The following is a 13278-nucleotide window of genomic DNA, read 5'->3' as shown; positions in this document are numbered from 1 at the left end:
GTGCCGGGACACCAGTGATGAACGGCCGGCTTGCACAGTGACAGGGCTCGCTCCAGGCCCCACTAGGCACTAGAGACTGCTGGCCTTAATTAAATTTCACGGCACACTTGGCTCAATCCTGCAATAATTGCTTGGTCTTTACTTACACGTGTTGGCTCTTCTAGGCTGGGCAGCACAGGGTCTGAGGGCCTTCTGACAGCCCCTCTGGGAATCCTTCTCATCTTCCTCTCTTCTGCTGCCCCTCCTGCTCTTCAGTTCTTTCTGGTGCTTTCAGTGTGATTAACTTCTTTAGCAATGTGGCAGTGATAAATTATTGCTTTCCCAATTTTGACTACTTTACTATTGCTGCAGAAACATTTCAAAACTTTGTCAGTACCCCACGTCCTGCACAATGCAAAGAGCAAGAGCCAGTATCTGCTTCCCAGGACCTTACCACCCACATACCTTCCAGTTTTGTTTATAAACCTCAGCGCTCTCAGGCAGCTAAGTGACAAGACAGGAGGTATTGGTTTTAAATTGAAAGAGAGTAGCTTTAGTTTAGGCATTATAAAGAAAGTCTTCACTCAAAGAGCAGTGAGGCACTGGCACAGCTGCCCAGAGAAGCTGTGGTGCCCCAACCCTGGAGGCGCTCAAGGCCAGGTTGGATGGGGCCCTGGGCAGCCTGAGCTGGTGCGGGGCAGCCCTGCCCACAGCAGGGGTTGGGGCTGAGCAGGCTGTGAGGACCCTTCCAAACCAGGCCATCCTGTGATTTTATGATTCTACAGAAACACAAGGCAAGCTGAGTTCTCCCTCTCCTTTTCTCCACCCTGAGGAAAGGACTTAGACCTGTGGAGCTTGGATTTCCTCCAGCACCCTGTGGACAGAGAGGGACCAAAGTCTGGAAGAGATGTTGGGAGTGACCAAGATAGTGAACCTGCAGTGGCTTGGTCCCCGTCTGAGGGCTGCTGTACATGTACTGTGGTACTAAAAGAGTGACAGAGACAAGGGATCCCTGTTGGTTGCCAACACTGCTCGATGGGAAGTGGCCACACTGTCAGTCCTCTGTAGCTGCGAAGTATGAAGGAGACGGCCAAGGTAAGCCTCTACCAAGGCTGGTGGAGAGAGGTGTTCTTGCAAGGTACAGGATCAGCTCAGCAAATCTCATGCCCTTGTTCACACTGGTAGACCACATACCTAGAGAAGAAACTTACCCTGCAAACCACAAAAGTTTTTATCGTCCCCCAGGGTCTCAAATAATACAAAGAAGATCCCACTAACTCTCCTGGTTTTCCTTTTTGGAGTTTTCCTGAAAGAGAGATGTATTCCTGAATAGTCCCTGGGAAGTCAGGAAGAGTGTTCAGACTTTGATCGTCCTCTTGAGAGGGGAAAGAAAGTAGGCAGAAAAGTGTATGCAATGCTGAAGAAAAGAGTGAAAAGGGGGGAAGAAGAGGCTCTGGTGAGGAGAGAACAAGGAGAGGTGAGGAGTGGAAGGGATGGAAAACTGAGAACAAAGGGGAGAAGCCCTTAGCATTTGAAAGAGCAGGTAAATGAGGGAAGGAGTGCAGATGGGGATGAGATGAGGAACAGTGCCTTAAGAGAGACATTTAACAAAGGGAAGAAAAGAGAAGTCTTAGCAATGCATTAAATTGGGAAGAAATGGGGAACAAGGAGCTAAAGAAAGACACAATCAGAAAGAGAAGACTTCCTTGCAGAGAAAGAGAGATGAGAGCAGGCTGACTCTAAAGAGGGAAAAGTACTAGAATCTAAGAAATACATTAAATACATTACAAGCTTGACATACAAAAGAGACACAGAGAGCAAAGGAAAATGAAGCAGAAAAAGATAGCAGGTGGAACAAAGAGAAACAGAGCAAGTAACACAGTTTAAAATACTGAATGTAAAAGTTGGATTTATAGAAACTTATTGCTGAGCTCATTTCTCTCTTTAGACCTCTTCAGTATGAAATGAAACATATGTACAGTCTGGCATTGCTGCTAATATCCCTTCCTTCAAATCCGCTTTTAATGGGTACAGATAATAAAGCTGGTAACCGTTTAAGAGCAAATGCCATTAGAAATGATGACCTGTAATCCACTGTAAACTCTTACCCTCTGCTTACACAAGCAGACCTAGATGCTTGAAGTGAGAAGAGGCTTGTCTTTCTTTCCATGCAGAGATCCTCAATCTTCTGGCCACATTTCAGTTCTCAGAGGACAAATTGTTAAAACACTATGCTGCAAGATCTACCTGAAAAAAGAATAATTTTCCTCAATTCTCACTATTTGAGATGTAGAAGTCTATTCTGTTTACTATCACTGGATGTCACATGGAGGAAAACTGAACACTGAGCAATTTTGCAGAGGGTAATTTATTTTTTAGGTGAAAAGACTTGAAAGACCTGCTTGCTGGCAGCACAACCTCTCACCAGCTCCCTGGAAGGCTCGTTGCTCCAGCCTGGCATGAACAGCACAGGAGGCCGTACGCTGTGTTGTGCCAAGGAAGAAATAAGCCAAATGCTTCAAACTACCTAATGCTGTCAGAGCAGGCACACTCCTGGGCATCACAGAGGCAGAGAGTGTGGCACTTAGCTTCTCATATTTGTGCTGATGCAAAACTCTGAGATTTTTAGCCAGTAGTACTCCAGTACTCCTCCAAGCTCACCAGACTGCTGCAGCTCCTTATGCAGTAACAGAATGCAGTATTGCATGGTTTGACAATGTTGCCCTTCCAAAATCAACTCTCTTACAGCTACCCTAGCCCCTTTCCTTCTCCCTTTACCCATTTTAAAGCCATAAACTGCTGCTCACTTCCCCGTTTCTCATCAGAATACAGGCACATGGCCTCTCTGCCTCACCGTGTATGCTGCAGTGAAGACCCAATTAAAAGTCTAGTTTTAATATTGTTTTAACCATCACTGCACTTGTGAGACAATGGCAAGAGACTGTAACAAGGATGGACAAAAGACACACAAACTCATAAAAACTAATGATGAATCACTGTTTGAAGGGTGAGTCATGCCTGAGTGCATGCATATGTCAAGCATGAGACTGGCAGAGCTTCACTTGATTAACTCAAATCTGCTTTAAGTCTTCTCTTGCAGCTATGCTTTTAAGGGAAGAATAACACACCGCAGTTGCTTATACAGTGATTTTATTGCTTGTTTACTTCTATCAAGATTTAACTGGACCCCAGCATTCCAGGTGAGACGCCCAGACTCGCCTCTAGTACCAAGATAGGGTCAGCTCCAATTTAGGTAGACCCTCCAGCACAGTGTTTGAACCATTCGTCTGTATTTGTCTTTCTCAATAGAAATCTGTATAGTCCGCTTGTAAAATTTGCTGGAGAGGGAAATTCACATCATCCACAAGCAGAGCATCCCCAGTCTAGCATTGTAGATCCAGAACACTCATGGTCATCACTAGACTAACAAGGAGGACCATCACCCTCATTTAGGCAGTTCCATGATAACACATGACTGTGCTGTTTTGCCAGCCATGTTATCTTTGGAGCAGGTCCAAAGAAGGGCAACAGGGCTTGTGAAGGGCTTGGAGAATAAGCCCTACGAGGAGAGATTGAAGAAACTGGGGCTGTTTAGTCTGGGGAAAAGGAGGCTGAGGGGAGACTTTACCACTCTCTTCCAGTATATAAAAGGTGCTTACAGCAAGAGTGGGGTTGGTCTCTTCTCACTGGTGACAGGTGACAGGATGAGGGGAAATGGCCTCAAGTTGTGCCGGGGTAAGTTTAGGTTGGATACCAGGAAACACTTCTTTACAGAAAGGGTTGTTAAGCACTGGAATAGGCTCCCCAGGGGAGTGGTTGAGTCACCATCCCTGGATGTGTTTAAAAACCATTTGGATGTGGTGCTTACAGACATAATTTAGCAGAGGGCTGTTAGAGTTAGGGTAGTATAGTTAGGCCGTGGTTGGACTTGATGATCTTTAAGGTCTTTTCCAACCTGAGTGATTCTATGATTCTATGATTGATTCTATCTCCCAGGTCCTCTTTGCCAGTGAAGGGTGGCTGCACAGCAAGCAGGGCTTGTGTCTGCATGGGGGTCCCTGCTGGCCACCCACTGGCCAGTGATGCAGCCAGGGATGGAGCAGGGACACACAGCCCCACTGGCAGCAGTGCAGGCTTGTGTCAGTGTGGAGCGATGGAGAAGCTGAGCCCCAGGCAGCGACCTGTCATCTAGCATCTCCGGCTGTGGGTTGACAAGTGCGTTCAGCTCACACAAGGCAGCAATGACGCAGAACGAGGTGATGGTGGGACTGCAGCTGGGCTGCCCAGAGTGCCCCAAGGTGAGCCATCCCCTATAGGCATGGTTCTGCTCCACAGTGCATGGTGAGGGTGATCGGCTGCCAGCAGTGCTGGTGCTAGCAGGGATACCTTCCTAGATGGCCTTCAGAGATGGGCAGAGTGCCCTGCTTCCCCATGCATTTGTAGGATGCTGCAGTCAACCATCACAACATCAATTTCACAACTGTAGAAACTGTGTACCATCTTTCCACAGTAGGCATATAGAGTTATATGTCAAATAAAATTTATTCATTTATTGCACAGAAAGGCACTTGCATATTATTAGCTAACGGTCATGGGTCTTTTTCTTCATTGATGCGCAGCATTTGGGTTTTGCACAGAAGTGGAGGTGGTGTAGTTCTTTTAGAGAGGGATCTGGCACTGCTAATTGTACCAAAATTTGCTATGCAGCCAGGTGGTCTGGAGAAACTGAGCTCACATCTCCTGATTCCTAGTCAAGTGCTGAGCTGCATGAACACAGAGGTAATACAGTGTAACACTTGCAAGCATTTAGCCATTAACAAACAGCTGCCTAGCAATCTCTTTATGAGATTTATTTCTCTCTTGTGGTTTTGTCAAGGAAACAGTAGTTGTTGGTAACATTCAGAAGCTCAGAGGTGCTATTTAATACTCAGGACAATGAGCAAGCTGAAAAACCTCTGTAAAAAAATAAGACTATATGGTCATTTGACTTTTTTTGTCATTTTATAAATCATATATGCCCGGGTTTTTTCATTCTGGGACTGTTTATTTGTAAATAACATCAGGCTTTAAGAAAACTTTGAGCTTTATTTTATGCAAACAATTCTATTTTAACTGGTATTTTACATAGCATTCAGGCTGTGGGTTACAGCAACATCACTCATCTTCCTGCAGGCAAAACTGTTGTGTTTTGACAGTCATTCCTGATGCTTTTTCCTTTTGCAAAGAAGATGTACCCAAGATAAGAGCTGGGACAGCCGCAGGGGGCAAAAACTAGAGTGCATATAGCAAAACACAAAATGATGAGGATTTATGCTTTTCCTCCGTCCAAGCACAGTAGGATCATCTACCTGCAAAAGGATAAGCTAGGCAGCTGGTGCCAAGGTCTCTCTACCATCTAAACACTTCTGTTTTTCTCAAAATGAAAGCATTGCCTGCAACACTGTGCCTGTAGGAAAACTACTCCTGACAGCTGAGTGCTGTGGTGGTGAGCTGCAGCATGGCGTTTTCTGATTCCTTTTGGAAGGGAGAAAGGGCAGACTAGAAAAATAACACTGGAAAATTTATTCCAGAGCATCTGAGGTAGCTCCATCAATTTCACCTGTGCAATTCTAGCAGCTGCACCCTCCCACTGGCTGCTTGAAGGTAGAAAACTGTGCTGAATCTGTGCTGCAGCATACAATTTTGCCTTAATTTTGGCTCACCTCCACAGAGCACCCCTATGAAACCATTCCCACAGGCTCTGCAGGCAGCACACAGCTGAACGCCATGTTAAATTAGCTCTTTCATTCCATGCAGCATGCTAGCATTGGCAGAAAGGAGGATATGCAAAAGCAAATCAAATGAGTGGAGGCAGATTTTGAGCTGCAAACTTCCTCACTGTGTTGTGGCAGCCCTAAAAGAGATGGATGCTTCCCATGAGGGAAAGATGGGATTTGGAACCACAGTTATCCATTTATTCTCAATATGATAAAAGGAAAAAAAGAAAAAAAACCCTGCTAAGTTGAACTCGTGTATTTAATAATAGCACTGATCTTATTTTAAAATTTGGAAGATGCATTTTGTTTCTTTGTCATGATTGCTACTCCTCCCTATAAATGCTTCTTTGCTGCTTTTACTTCCCTTTGTAGCAATCCTGCTGCATCTGGAAACTTCCTCAAATGTGCCTATGTGGTGTGGGCCTACTGATAAAATCTAGTTTCTGTCTGAGTTTATAGCAAACTTTTATTTTCTTCAAAAATAATCCAGATTCAATAGGGTCCATAGATTCATGGAATATCCCAAGTTGGTAGGGAGCCACAAAGACCACCAAGTCCAGCTCCTGGATCTGCACAGTACCATCTAAAATCCAAACCCCATGTCTGAGAATAGTGTCCAAATGCTTCTTGAACTCCAGCACTCGGGGCCGTGCCCACAGCCCTGGGCATCCTGTTCCATGCCCACAGCCCTGTGGTGTAGACCCTTTCCCTCACCCCCAGCTGCCCCTCCCCTGACAGCTCCATGTCGTTCCCTCGGGCCCTGTGCTGTCACACAGAGCAGAGCTCAGCGCTGCCCCTCCGCTCCCTGTGAGGAGCTGCAGCCGCCATCAGGCCTCCCCTCAGCTCCTCTGCTCTTCTCTGAGCGCACCCAGGGGCCTCAGCCACTCCTCACATGTCTTCCCTTCTAGTGCCTCCGCCATCTTTGTAGCTTGGCAGCGTTGGGCCAGAGCACGCCAGGGTACAGCCGGTCCTTTTGGCTGCCAGGGCACAGCTTGATGTAACCCCATTTACTATAATCCTTTGAGCTCAACCCATCAGCTGGTTGTTCATTCATCACATTAAGTTTTTGTCTATTGGTATGCTGGATATTTTGTCCAGAAGGGTACTATTGGAAACAACATTGAAAGCTTTGCTGAAATCCAAAATGATTATGTCTATTGGTTTTCTTGGTGATCTAAGTGGGTAACTTTGTCATAAAAGGAAATTAAGTTCATTAAACAGGATTTTCCCTTGTCTTTTAGGTATTTTACAACAACTCCCAGAATAATCTCCATGGGATGAGGAGCTATGAGGTGTGGTTTAGTAGTTTGTGGTAGCAATGGTAGTGGGTGGACAGTTGGACTAGATGATCTTGTAGGTCTTTTCCAACTTGTGATTCTATGATTCTATGATACTTTTACCAGGCACTGAAGTGAGACTGACAGGCTTATAATTAGCAGGTCAATAATAGCAATAATAATAATAATAATAATAATAGCAATAATAATAATAATAGTTGCCCACTATAGTGCCTCAAATGTATTCTTTTTCCTCCTGAAAGCTTTTGAGTTGTGAATAAAGAGCAATCTTTAGGCACATCCTGAGGACACTCGTCTACGTGATCAAACAGCCCCATATCTGACAGAACGGTGTCAGTTCAGCTGAGGAGACAGCCGCACTCGGTAAGCTGATAGCAGCAAAAGGAAGGGGTTGTGGCAGGTCACCGCTTTCACAGACAGACAAGGACTTCTGGAGTGCCACAAATCCCGATGTATTCCCTCTACACATCACATTCCTGGGTTAACCTTCCAAAACATGCATGGCTGGATGCGTGCAGACATGCCTGGACTGTGCTTGCCGCTGGCTGGAGTGATGGCGGGGAGGAGGAAGGAGGAATTACCCTGGCGATGTCAGTCGTGCTTCCCAGCCACTGCAGTCCTCAGCTGACCCTGGCAGGCAGACACTGAGAGAGTTACACTGGATTACAAATCCCTGCTGCTCTTAATCCAGGGGCAGACGTGGAGCACTGGTCCCCCGCATGCTGGGGACCACCTGCATTCATGGTTTTGTTGGACTGGGTGCTTATTTATATACTCCACTCCAATTCTGTTTGCCTTTCTTTTATCCCTGCAAATTCTTGCTGTATTGTTGTGTGGCAAAATTATTGTCGCCTTTAAAAGTGGGACTTGATTCTTTTCTCACCACTTGATTCTTGTGTTTTTATATTCTCCTGGGTGGTTGGGATTGTCCCGGAAACCCCGCTGTTCATCAAGGCCTGGAGATGTGTTTGCTTGGCTTGAATATCAGTGGAAGTTGATGGCTCTTCCCTCTTCTTTTTCAGAGAATGGTGGGACAGTGGAACAGGTTGCCCAAGGAGGTTGTGGATGCCCCATCACTGGCGGCATTCAAGGCCAGGCTGAATGTGGCTCTGTGCAGCCTGGTCTGGTGGTTGGCAACCCTGCACATAGCAGGGGGGTTGAAACTAGATGATCATTGTGGTCCTTTTCAACTCAGGCCATTCTATGATTCTATGATTCTCCTTCCTTAGAGGGTTCTTCCTTACACCCTCATCACTTTTCCTTTTTGGATCTGTCTGGGAATTCTTGCCAATTATGCACAATGCATCCTTGCTACATTTTGGGGAAAGAGGATGCATTTCTCCTTGCCAGCACCGGAATCTGTATTTTCTATATTTAGCCTTCTAGGGAAAAGTATTTATACTATCTACATCAATTTCCTGCCAGTAGCTTGTTTTTCTGCACATGTTTATTAGATGTACAGACACACCTGGCTGGTTGGATCCCTTGCATGTCACTTCTGCATGCCGGCAGTGCTTCTGTGTATTATCAGAGCTGTTCAGTGACAGCAACATGGCTCCAGGTGGACAGTCCATTCCCTGCACTTGTCCCAGAGTAGACTTGATCAAGTCAACCAATATGGAGGTAACAGCACAGTGATTGGACTGACCTGCAGGCTGTAGGACTCTAGTTGGACTAGATGACCTTTAAGGGTCCCTTCCAACTCAAACAATTCTATGATTCTGTGAAAATAATAGCATGTTTTTGCTGAATATCAAAGCATATTTCACTCTATGTAAAGTCCTATTAAAAATCAACAATTTATATAATACATATTTATGCTTAGTCCTGTTATTATCCCATAGGGCTTCTTGGAGATCCATATTCTTAACTTAATGACTATAGAGATGAATCTGTTCGTACATGAACTCATTGCCAAATATCCATTAAAGCAGTTCCTAATTAAATTATTTTCTGAAATTTTTGATCCCATTCTTAAAAATGTTATCTGAATTTTGTGGGAGATGATTATATCTAAGGCTGAATATTGTTGTTTAGTACCAATACTTAGTTTTACTGATTAACATCATGTGGAAAAAAAAAAAAAAAACACAAACACAAGTGAAATGCTTCTTATTTCTTCAGAGGCCTTTGTTATTCTGCTTTCTTCCTACAAGCACTACTGACTGCCTCACGCTCATCAGCACACCACACATTTGCTGGAAAGAACAGGAGAGGCCAAGTTTTCAGTGATGAGTTTTGCTTTCATTTCTTTGTGATAGGCCTAATCCATACAGCGTGCATGACTGAGAATACAACTGTTCAGTTTATTTAAGGATAAGTTCAGGCCTTAACGTCAGCTAGAAATATGTAAAGTTGCTTGGTTTTGCTGAGTCCAAACTTTAATTACTCAGTGCACACTTTGTTCCTTCACTTATCTAAGTCATCCTAACCCTTAACGACTGATCAAAACCTGCGTGCAATAAAAGAATTTGCATTGCTAAAAATACAGTGTTAGAAATAATAAGAGTAACCGAGATGTGTTATCTCCTACAGCAACACGTGAGGCCTCAGCCACGCTGAGGCTATGCGAAGCACAGAGTGCAGACGTGGGCCCTGTGCATGGCTGATTGGTGACCACAAGACAGGCCAGGCTGTGTCTGCGTGATATGCCCGCTAAGGAGGTTACAGATCTCAAGATGCTGACAGCAACTTCTGCCAAGGAGTGGCTTTACGTGTTAACACCCCCTCGTTATCAGCAATAGATAGGGAACAACAAGGCATTTTCTCTCCAAAGGGAATAAAAATCCCTGCAACGTGTAAGATATGGCCACAGAGCCTCACCAATTTGGGAGTTAAATTATTTTATGTCAGGATCACAGACTCCTATATACTCCCCTCGTTGACATCCAGAGCACAGAGACTGATACTTCAATCCTTTCTGTCAAATAAAATCAGACCCTGCTTTGCTTATTGCACTGGATATTTAAAACTTATTATTCTTGATCTGCATTTGTGTGTTGCAAGAGAAGTAGCCAACTCCAGATGACAGGACAGATGGAGTTTTACAGTGCATAAAAAAAAGGGTTCTCAATAATAAGTCATATGTTACACTTGCACATTCTTCTACACAATTAAGATATTTCCTTTAACAATTAGCAAAAAAAAAAAAAAAAAAAAAAAAAAAGGAAGAGAATTGGCACCTCAGCGTTTTGACTGAGCTGTAATAAAACTGCAGAGCTGAGGCAGATGAACTTGCATATTCTTCCCACAGGACTCTACCCAGAAAAACAGATTTCAGAAAGCACTGTGAGCTCACTGGGATATGCTACAGCAGAAAATACTCCTCCTTGTCGGTTGGAAATAACTTTTTTGATAAGGAAAGCTTCTCTGGCTCTCTGGTGCTCGTGTCTCTCTGAACAGTGCTCTGCTCAGAGTCAGAGAAACCTCTCCAAGGAGGTGCCATGAGAAAAGAGCAAAAGATTTCAGTGACATGTATACCCTAATTCTCCACCACCTTTCAGCAGTCAGCATCGGATGCAACTTTCACCTTGCAGCCTTCTAGTGTCCCCCAGTGTAGATGGTGTTGGGTAGGAGAGGGAGTCAGTGATCATCTAACTCAGCACCTGGGGCTGCAACGCAGCAAGGCCTGCAGCCTGAGATCTAGATAACAGCTAAAACTGTTTACATAGGTTACCAAGAAGACTCTGGAAAACACTGAAAGTGGATTTGCAAATCTCATCCAATGTTGACTGGCACTACACTATGCCACAAGCCAAACCATCCTAAATCCATAGCTTCTCAAGGAGGACATTTGCTTCCTCTGTGATTACCAGAGCCTAAAGATTCCATCTCCACTTGGGAAAAAAAAAAAAAAAAAAGAAAAAGAATGAAAATAGAGAAGTTTACTAAAATACCTTTAATCTCCTTACTAACTTCAGTGATTATTCAGAAAGGAAAGTTGTTATCTACCTACTTTCATGTGAAAGATTTTTACTTAGATATTGCATCATCTAGAGTGTGATATTGCAGAATCTGAAGCCAGTGGAGGTTGTATTATTAACCAAAGGAGCCAGGTCAGATCCCAGACATGAAATCACGTCACTAGAATTGTAATTGCTAATGCCCTCACTGACTAGAAGAAGCACAGCAGCAATCGTGCACTTTGATGAAGTGTTGCACGATCTACTTTATGTCCCTGCCAGCCACAACAGAATTAGTAAGAATGTTACCTGCTGCTGGGTCACATTAGCAGGCAGCACAGCAAAAGAAACACATCTCATCTCCTCCACCTTGTCCTTCCTGAGCCTCTGCTGAAAATATCCTATGCTCAGTGCCAGTTCTTCCTCCTGAGCATTCATAGGAGCAGTTGTGGCAGCCCCAGGGAGCCCTGTAGAATCTTCACCAGCAATCTCTAGTCCTTGAACATTGCCCACTTCATCTGTAGATCCCAGTGGGTGAAGCCTATGGTCCAGCATGGATATTTCTGGTTGCCCGGAGACAGATCATTCTCAGCCTGATGGTGTCCACAGGAGTAGAAAACTTTTCTTGGTGGCCATTCCCATAATACAGCTCTGAGCTCAGCTGAGTGCTACATTCATCTCCCTGCTGGTGGGTTGGGAGCAAGCTAGGAAGGCAAATCAAGGCCCCTCAGCTTCCCAGAGATCCTCAGCAGCATGAAGGTCTGAGCCTTCTGCTCTTTCCATTAAGCCCATAAATAAGCAACACCAGAACATTGTGATTTTCTTACAGTTTCCACTGTTATTTAAGGCTTAATCATGCTCTGTGATTACAGGAGGTTTGGTCATTAGCTCCTTATTATTCTTTCAGTATACAGAACAGATATCGAGTGCCGTCAGATTCATCCTGATATCAGTGGGTGGGTAATGATCCCCACAAATGTATCCCCCAGTCTGAGTTGTAAAGGGGCCAGTAAACTACAAAGCAGACTGCGGGGGAGGAAAGGGAGGGAACCACAGAGAGAAATGAGCTCCCAGAGCAAGCAGGGTCCCTTTCTGAGACACTAACACAATGGCTCAGTACCCGCCTTCTCACGTAAATCTTGTAGCACATCTGAATCTACAGGATAATGCTAGTGAATTGTGCTCAAAGGAAGGAGGCAGCTGTTGCAGTATACTCTTCTGTGGGGTTGAATATGGAATTTGAAGCAATCAGCTGCTTGTTCTCATATGATCTCAACTGACTGTAGCGGAGAAGTATGAAAGGTTTTGGGGAAAAAAAAAGGATCTATATTTTTTACTGAATTTTCCCCTTAGATTTTTTTCTGAAAGAATCCTCTGTTAGGAATCTCTTCATTTAGAAACTACATTTTTTCTTGCAAACTAGTATTTTAATTGTGATCATTTTGTGCTGACAGCAGAAATCCTTTTCAGTTTACATGAGTTATCGGGGCAATTTTATGAGTTATTCTATTGAATGTGTGGCTTCCCATGGCCTTGACTGACTACTTTATCTAACTGAATCGTACTCAGACTTCCTGCAATCTCTGAATGTACTTGTAGAACTTATATGAATGTTGTTAGGCGGACATTAGAAGCTAAGACATATAGGAGGACCTGTTTGTTTCTTTCCTTGTCATTATCTGTTTTTTTTTTTAAACATCAACTAAATATCGTATCCAGCATTAAGCATTTTTAGTTTACTTTTTATTATCATTATGAATTTTTCATTTATTTTCATCTATTATGCCATGAATACATGAGGAAGAGTGAGAACTGAAGATGGATCCTGAGCTAAATGAATCCTCTCATTGAGAGCAACTGAAATCTGCACATTATTACTTGTTTACATGTAAAAATGACAGAGGATCATGCTGACGGTAAGCTGAACCTCAAAAGAAAGCATAAGCAGCCACAAAATAGATCATGTGGAAAGACCTATCAAAGGAAAACTCTCTCTAATTCCAGGCCATGGTTATTTATCTTATATGCTAAACTTTGAGGAGGTCTGTTCCTTGTATAGTTTATCAAGTCATTTTACTCAGACATTCTCATCGTGTATATGTGCTTTAAATCCCTTTTGAAACATGCATGTTTATATATTCTTCTCTTTTTACATCGCGCAGTGTTCTTCCCAGCATCTGCAGCAGTTTGTGGTACTGGGCTCCTCATGAACTGTGAAACCAGGATCCCTTCCCTTTTAGAGGGGGACTCTGCCCCAGCAGACCTGACTCCCTGGCACACTTCTGCAAGTTTATGACAAAGACACACGTTTGCTGAACTTTAACAGCGTCCCGTGACTTGCCA

General features: G+C 44.0%; 1 long non-coding RNA gene across 3 annotated transcripts; it reads left to right on the top strand.

The window, feature by feature from the left end:
- Window positions 1–788: 788 nt before the first annotated feature.
- On the top strand, window positions 789–9037 carry LOC146545617 (uncharacterized). 3 transcript variants are annotated; one of them, XR_014880634.1, is made up of 4 exons: window positions 789–1074; window positions 2805–2986; window positions 3067–3179; window positions 7276–9037. It is a non-coding gene; the product is annotated as an uncharacterized LOC146545617 (long non-coding RNA). The 3 variants fall into 3 exon arrangements; XR_014880635.1 differs by lacking the exon at window positions 2805–2986; XR_014880633.1 differs by lacking the exon at window positions 789–1074 and having other exon boundaries at window positions 1102–2986.
- Window positions 9038–13278: the final 4241 nt, after the last annotated feature.

This window comes from Meleagris gallopavo, chromosome 1, assembly GCF_905368555.1.
Source record: "Meleagris gallopavo chromosome 1, MGAL_WU_HG_1.1, whole genome shotgun sequence".
Lineage (NCBI taxonomy): Eukaryota > Metazoa > Chordata > Aves > Galliformes > Phasianidae > Meleagris > Meleagris gallopavo.
Note: the sequence above shows the minus strand (reverse complement) of the source record. Positions and strands in the feature narration are given on the sequence as shown.